This window comes from Pecten maximus, unplaced genomic scaffold (genome assembly GCF_902652985.1).
Source record: "Pecten maximus unplaced genomic scaffold, xPecMax1.1, whole genome shotgun sequence".
In the NCBI taxonomy this organism is placed as follows: domain Eukaryota; kingdom Metazoa; phylum Mollusca; class Bivalvia; order Pectinida; family Pectinidae; genus Pecten; species Pecten maximus.
Genome location: NW_022980932.1, coordinates 1 through 8,544, shown reverse-complemented (window position 1 = coordinate 8,544; position 8,544 = coordinate 1). Strand labels below are relative to the sequence as shown.

The window sequence follows — 8,544 nt, the reverse complement described above, 5'->3', positions numbered from 1 at the left end:
CAAACAAAAGAAATAAGCATGACAAGATGGATACATACAGTGTATAATACAAGTAACTACACATGTAGATATAGATATACATTGCACATTCTGCTTTAAATACAGATCTCTGACATAAATTGGAACGGGAAAAAACAACTTGAGGAAATGACCCTTTATGGACATATATATTCTAATAGATATTATTTGTTTATGATGTTTAGACACATATGCACTGACTTTAACCCCAAAGAGAACTATTAACCTAAAATTCGAAAATAAAGACAGAAATTTGTACGCCGATAAGGAATGATAAATCCATATTTTGTTGCTATCAGTCGACCTGTGATACAAGAACTCTAGACTGTCCGGCCCGTCTCCGAGGGAAGATAACATCCGCGGAATGAGCTTGTCCTAAAGGGCTCATCCTCTGTTGTCTTTACCAATAGATGGGTGGAAAGGGCGATATTTTGTCAGGTCTACGGAAGTATGATGTTTATACGGACGACGTTCTGTGTACACCTGTACAGGAATGATAAACTAGCCCTAACGTCGAGATAACAAAGACCTTACCAACTCTCTCTCTAATCCTACTTGTCCACCCCGATACTTCCACTCGGCTTGTAACTTGTCTGTACCTCTCTTACTAGGACCAGTGCTGACCCTTTATTCCAGAGAGTGGATGCCTTTGTGTGACGTTGTGGTGTATTATATCAAAGTTTGAAAGTTTATTGTTAATTTGAAACCCATTTGGATTTAATCTACTTTACTTTTCATTGACAACCCAGTTGGGATTTCGTGAGTATTGTTTTTGAATATTATTTTGTGAAACTTTATTGTTGTAGCGGTTGAAACTTTGGTATCACATGAACATGATCAAACTAAGTGTATATTGCAGTTGTGTGCCACGCATCTCACGTGGGAAATTCTTCATAATCGGGCTTCACTTATAAGACATGGTATACTTTGTCACATGAATTGTTTTATGATGTATGTGGTATTTATGGAAATTGTAAAAAAAAAAAAAAAAAAAAAAAAATTAACCAAAACACAGAAACAAAAAATCATCGATCACGGAAATAACCAGCACGCGTATAGTTTAAATCGCGAAATCAAATCCCCGCGGAAATGGCCACATTTACAGTAATCGATACCAAATCCACATCATTACTTTATTTCCTAATTAAAAAGAAAAGTATGCTAAACTTTTTTTGTATTATAGATATTACATATATATCTACATCCGGAACGAGTATTGCTAGACGGCAATTAAAAGATTGTGAACTAGAACAATCTGAAGCAAACATTACATTATATATATTCTATAGCTAATATATTGTTTTATTTACCTTCTGGACTCCCACCCTTTTGGTCGCTAGCGTTAAAGACGAGTCAAAGAAATATGAAACAGCTGTATAATGTATTTTTATGGTCACTTTCCGGCATTTTAAAAGATGATTTTTAATGTGTAATTATTTCTTAATTTGATTTGTGGAATATTATCTACGGAAACCGCCATACCAAGAGAAAATATTGCAGTTCCAATTTTCAATCTGATATTCGTTTTACCCATAGTCGTATGTAACAGTTGCGAAAGAAGTTAAATTAACTTATATTAATCACGCTTGTTGGCCCGAATGGAAGCACACGAGGGGTCTTACTTTTGGAGGAAACCGGAGTACCAGGGGAAAATCCACGTGGTCGGGCAGGTGACCCCATACCTTTTCACGTCCGATCGGGGACTCGAACCCCGGTCACCTAGGTGAAAGGCAAGTGTAATACCACTGTGCCACTTGACCACCCCATAGTCACAGAGAACCTTCATTGAGTAAAATTGTGTTTTAGTATTTTGTTAACTATGTTGACATTTGGATACAATATTCACAAGCAGAATGTTTAAATCTAACGCTTCAAGAATAAAGAATGTATTTAAATTCATGACATGTATTTGCATGTTAATGCAGCTGCTGTACCATTCACAACTTAAAGAGCCGAAGACGCTTACTCTCCCGAAACATATGGTTGATTCGTCAATTTTGAGTTAGAATTACGATTATATCTTTCTGATGAGTCGGGAGACTCAAAGCTAATAAAGAACTTGAACTTGAACATCTACAATGTACATCTCCACAGTCTCTCTTTGTTTTAAATGCAGCCGTACTCCTATAATTAGAATCAACCAACTTGGGTCTTTCGTCAAATACTGATCCCAGTAGATCTCCACCATTAGTAAATATAAAGAAACAAATTTAAATGAGACTGGTCATACGAATAACTTAAATTACTAATACTGTATAACAAAAATATCTGCTGTGTACAAAAAGCGTGGTTGCTATAGAACAAGGAATATAAATACAATATTGTTATTGTATTGTTGCATAGGTTAACCGTTAGATTTTGAACCCAGGAAATAATTTAAAAGATCTCAACCGCGAAAAAAGCATACACGAATAATTCATGTTATACAGTATTTGATCAAATATATGTGTTCACTACCATTTATATAGAAATTAAATTCTCGCGGTTAACGTGTGTCATGTTTTTCAGTTACAAACGTATTAATTGTGATCTGTTTGATGAATTGAAGTGCAAATTTAAAGATTAATTGATTGATCTCATTTTGGATGAAGTTTGTTATTCATGGTACGTTTTATACTGAGGTGGTATCGTTTGGTTTGTTTGTTTGTTTGTTTGGGGGGGGGGGGGGGGGGGGGGGGGTCTTGCTATTGCCATGAATACACCTTTCAAAATTTAGCAACTTAATTACAGGTAGTTGAGTTGTAGATTATAGATGTGGCGTCATCTTATAGCGTATGTATTTTGAAAACTCCCTGACGTAACGTACTACGGGTAATGAGTGTAGAGACAGACGAAAGACAGACGGAAAGAGGATGAACATATACGTTGTAATACAAATCTAGATTTATAACTGTTTAGTTGTCGACTAAGGACCAAAAATGAGGACATCTAGAGAGGACGTAAGGACAATCAAAATTGATATAAAAAATAGGATTGTTACAATAGGTCATATCTATATATACAGACGATGTTCATCAAGTGCAGGCATTTAGTTTTTTTTCTAGTTGTGTTAGATAAGTTACATTAATTTATATCCACATATTTACAATTCAACCAGGAAGCAACGAATTCGTGAAATTCTTAGGTTTCCAGCTATTGAGACGAGAAGAAAGATAAATTCAGTTAAGAGTACATTTTGGTGCAATCCATTTACATTTGAAATATATATATAAAAAAAATCTTGCAAGCACGTCAAATCAAAAGCCATACCTATCAAGCTTACTGGATTTGGAAAGGCAAGAGTAGCGACCAATGTGAGAACAAAATATCAGGGAACAAAACACTGTAAGTAAAACCTTGTCAAATACATGTAAATGTAAGTATTTCTTGAAGTTATAACTGCCGATTGTAACTCGGAATAAGGATTTGAGGAAAAGACTCTAGATCTTACCCTGAAATTCCAATACCTTGCTACACTACACAACACATCACTATCTCTTAATGATAGAGTAGACGTGAATTTCACGATTCATTACTTTCATTTCTTATTTGATAATATAATTACTGTTTTATTCAGAACGTTTACAATGTCTTATGACTCATATTTAACATTTCTCATGTATATTATGGTACATATTACTCGTTACTATGCTAAATATCATTACAAGGAACTCATTATGTTTGTCTGAACTTCACGTTCAATACTAGTGGCACACAACATATATCCTTGATTGTTTTGTACGGTGAAAAGTCAAACAAGAAATCCCTGAGGGATCCTGGCGCCAGAATTATATGTCCGTGTGCTCGTTTTTTTTGTTTTTTTTTGTTTTTGCTATGATCGGTGAAAGATACCTTTTTGACATAAAATGTGATTTTAATTTGCTGTTTTGTTGTCAGATAGGTATGGATGCCTGCAAAACTAACAAACATTTATATTTAGTATTTTCTTTTGAATTATGGCATTCAAATCAGAATAGTAGTTTACGTTACCTCTATCACTTGCCTTTCACCTGAGCGACCGGGGTTCGATTCCCAAATCGGACGTGAAAAGGTATGGGGTTACCTGCCCGACCACGCGGGTTTCCTCCCACAGTAAGACCCCTCCCCTCGCGCGCTTCAATCCGGGCCAACAAGCATGATTAATATAAGTTGATATCATTTGTTTCGCAATTGTTGTAGATTACATTACCTCTACCCCTTAATTCTTAATGGAAAAATACTCATGTTTTAACGCTGTATATAAACAAAGTTCTGCTATAAAACCTTAAAAAGTCATTAGCTGTGCTTTTAAGTAATTACCTCGGTTCACACTAAAAGGATATGACATAGATGTTTTTCCCTCTTTTTTTTTCTAGATTTATAGGGCTGGTTTAGAGCAAAGGACGCTTATTTTTCCAGAAAAAAATGTTCTTGTATGATATTTTCTTCTGCTTAAATAAAATCATGAAAAAGTTTGCCCTAGTTACCTCGATTTTGATTTGATTGTGCATGTAGATATCCACGGATATTGTTTTCACGCATGGCAAACTTTTCGAACGATACTTTTCAATATTGATTGAAATATCCATTGAAGAATATTCATGGTTGAACAAAGTAGAAGGAAGTGTGATTTACAGGACTGTAAATCCCACCCAGAGCGAGCTCGTTATGACGTCATAAACTAAGCCATTAGAGCGGCGACAGTTCAAAGTCAATACGAGTTCCGGCCAAAACATCAATCTGTTGGTAATGTACAACTGAACTTTACCTGAAGATGATACATGTAATCTTCATGAAATAGCGATTTGTCAATGTAATGATTGGATTCTGGCATTTAAAGTAGTTATAAATGACAGAACCATATATACTGTACAAACAATAGACATATAACGACTACAAATTATATAGCAAGGCATTCAAATGACCTTAAAATTAAATCAAATGACTTCTTAAATTGATGGAAAATGGTAACTATTCATGTGAGAAATACAGGTTTGTGTTGATAATAAGTTTTCAAATGAATAGCAAAATGAACCTTTCGCGAAAAAAAAATTGCAGTATATGCCGTAACTGAATTTTGTTTTACTTTGATTAATTTAATTAATGTCTTCACTTGCATTCAACAGAGAATATCTAAAGTTGGGTTTGTCATGTCGAAGGTGACTGAAGCTCTTTGTAAAGTACATATTTTGTAGATCGTTGGTTTGATGCGTCCAAGGGTGCGAGTGGTATACCATGTACAATGTATGTACATCTCGATCTATTTGATAAAATAAAAAAATCTAAACATACACATATAAGTATGTATACATGTATATATGTGTGTATCGTTCGTTTATAAGAATATCAGCTCAGCTGTTTTTATCACTAACAAACAAAGTAGTTTACACCACTTTGCCAAACACGTGGATTTTTATTACATAAGTGACCAGAATGTTTGTAGACGGTTGGGTGTTGTAACAATACTAAATTGTAAATGGATTTGTGTACTGTCTCTCCCCACTGAGTGTCAACATACTATATTTGTTTAAGAATCCTCGGCACACACATAATCGGAACTAGGATGAAAGTTGAAGTCACGTGACCTAAGATCATCCCGTTAGATGATAGAATGTTAGTGTGTATATGAGATGTTAGTAACCTAAAGCCCATGACTTCAAGATAAAAAAAAAAGGCAAAAATTTGGTTTTCCGACCAAAAAATAAATTTGTCATATGTGACTCAGCTTTCCTCACCTTCCTTTCAGTTGACAAGACACGGGAAGATCACAAGTTAAATTCGTGATTAATTGATAGCGCTAATGGAATCGTCTGTGTTTCTCTACACACAGATGACGTTCTACACATACATTTCTTGAAATTGAAATTTGATAAAGGTTAATTTTTGGCATGGCATGCATATGTATAATGTTGTTAGGAATTATTTAGTTTCTTAACACTTTCTTTAGATTTAACAACATGAAATTGCGATAAATGTTTTCCGTGTACGTTTAAAACCTCCTAAGGTAGCAGTACTAGCAGAGCGAGACATATTATTTTATTTTTTTATGAGATATTTTTGACAATGTATTGAATTCATAATTATACCTCAATATTACCTCATATCACCGACTTTTCCACATCTTTGCACCTTTACACGAAGGGAAAATCCTTTTAACTGTGCCATCGTAATAATTATCAACTTACAGTATGTATTTCTGTATGTGTTTTTAAATTTGTATTTTTTCCATTATTTTTCAGATTCATGGATAAATCTGGATTTGGAACCATTGGGCTCAAGTTCTGGATAGTACTAAATGTTTGTCTCTGTAAGCATTACTGTCTTCTTCATTATGCAATAAGGTTCAATAATACATATTTTACGTCATAATTATGACCAGTTCAAATGGGAAATATTGCCAGGCGCAGTGCCCGGCTATAATGACTTATGGAGGATATTATTTTCAGGAATCGTCACTACGGGCGATTATCTAAAATGCCTGACAGTTATAAAATAATTTCTTTGTTATTTTTTCTGCTTATGTAGTGGTCAATGGTCAACTGTCTAATAACGAATGTGGCCTTGATCAAACCTCCCTACACAAGACGGGATGGTCGGGCATGGTACGTAGTCAAAATGGAACTAAATATTGCGTATGGAAGATACAGGTTCCAGCCGGAAACTTAGTCAAGATCAATTTCACGCTTCTACTGATAGATGGCTTTATTCCGAGCTCGGACTGTACCCGGCACGGCGTCAAGGTGATTCATATTTCACATCTGATAACCATATTCTCTGCATATAAGCATTTTTACCATGAGTTTTCAAATTCAAATATTCCGCTATTTCTAAGCTTTATTTCGAATAATTATTGAAAAAATATATCTAAAATATCTCAACTTTTCTTATGAATCGCTATTTTTTACTGTAACTAACGTAATTGAAAATAATGATGATAATTATAATAATAATACATAAGGAAACATGAAACCTTTCCCTTGTAGTCGAGCTGCCTTCGATATGCCAGATTAATGAATATATTATTTGATAGAAATCATGATAACAATAAATTAATCCTTTCATAATTTGAATATAATCAATATATCTTCTGATTTAACTATGTAGCCGTATTGTTTAATCTAAATATATATACGTGTCAAATGCAATAAATTAATTTTAGGTGACGGGTGGAAATGTGAGTAGGTTATTTTGCCTAACCTCGACTACGACTGACTGGATAGTACCGTCCAATGAGGTGGAGATATCGATTGTATCTGCCGATAAACTACACCGAAGTAACATATTCGCCTTGATTTATGAAGGTAATTGGATGTTATTTTTATATCTTTTGTTACACGTGATACATTAATCCTTTTAGATATTTACATGTAACCTCAAACACTAACCTTTATCATCATCCTTTCATCTCTTGCTGTTGACTTACTTATTCGTCATGTCATATAGTAACCACTATGTCTGTCTGTCTGTCTGTCCGTCCGTCCGTCTTCATATTCTACTCCTGGCCATAACTTTTATATATCAATTAAGTGATTCACAGGAAACTCTAATTTTGCATATTTTTATGAACGTTTCTTTTTTTTTCCTTTTTTTGCCGTAGTGAAGCAAAGTAGTTCAGAATTAATCAAGGAGTGTACAAACCAAAGGTCATGTCATCGGGTCAGAGGTACAAATGTAAAGGTCAAAGGTCAAGGTCAAATTGTGTAGCTCTTCTTCGATGAGCATTTTGCTATGACACTTTTAGAATGTTTGCTAGAATTGAACAAGGAGTTTACTGACCAAAGGTCAAGTAAATCAGGCCATGGTCACTGGGTCAAAGGTGAAGGTATAATTTTTTACTTTTTCACTAATGAACATTTTTGGAAGGAGTCCAATGACAAAGGTGAAGATCACAGAATCGAAGGTGAAGGTCAATTTGTTTTATGAACAATTTGCTATGACACGATGAAGCAAAGATGTCCAGCCCCTCACTGGATGGAATTTCAAGGTCTTTGGAGTCCATAGTTCAAGAGCAAACTGAATATCTGACTATGACCGTGGCTCTTGATGGCAGAGGATTTAAAATATACTGTAACAAATCAAAACAAATGAAGATTGCACCAGTATTTTTGTTTCTGTTTGCCAAGCAAATATCTAGGTGGAAGGAGACATCAAAGCTAATGTGAAATGTCTGTTTAGCTTCTTGTGATTATCTGTGAAGTACAAATGCCTAACCGTCGACCTCAACCTTATGGGCAGATGGCGTTTTAATGATAATGAGGGATACATGTAAATTGCAACAACACGGGACCCTCGTTCGTTTGTTCGGAGTGTTCTAGTTGTTTTATGTCTACTTTATTTTTTTTCATATGTCATTTATACTTTACTTGTAAATCATCATCTATTTCATTTTAAATTGATATGTATGTCAGTACCACAATGTACCAACAGGATAGTGTGTCTAAATGCATGTTTAACGTAGAGTTTTCTTCACCAATGCCGTCAATTTCTTTGTAGGATGATAGTCATTTCAACTGTTACACTATATGAGCATTGATTTCAAAGTAATCTTCAACTTTTTTTAAACCAAAT

At 34.5% G+C, this 8,544-nt stretch overlaps 1 long non-coding RNA gene across 1 annotated transcript; it reads left to right on the top strand.

Moving 5' to 3' along the window:
• Positions 1–631: 631 nt before the first annotated feature.
• Positions 632–7,278, top strand: LOC117319828. The gene is made up of 4 exons (XR_004530838.1): positions 632–777; positions 6,216–6,283; positions 6,502–6,716; positions 7,136–7,278. It is a non-coding gene; the product is annotated as an uncharacterized LOC117319828 (long non-coding RNA).
• The last annotated feature ends 1,266 nt before the right edge of the window (positions 7,279–8,544 follow it).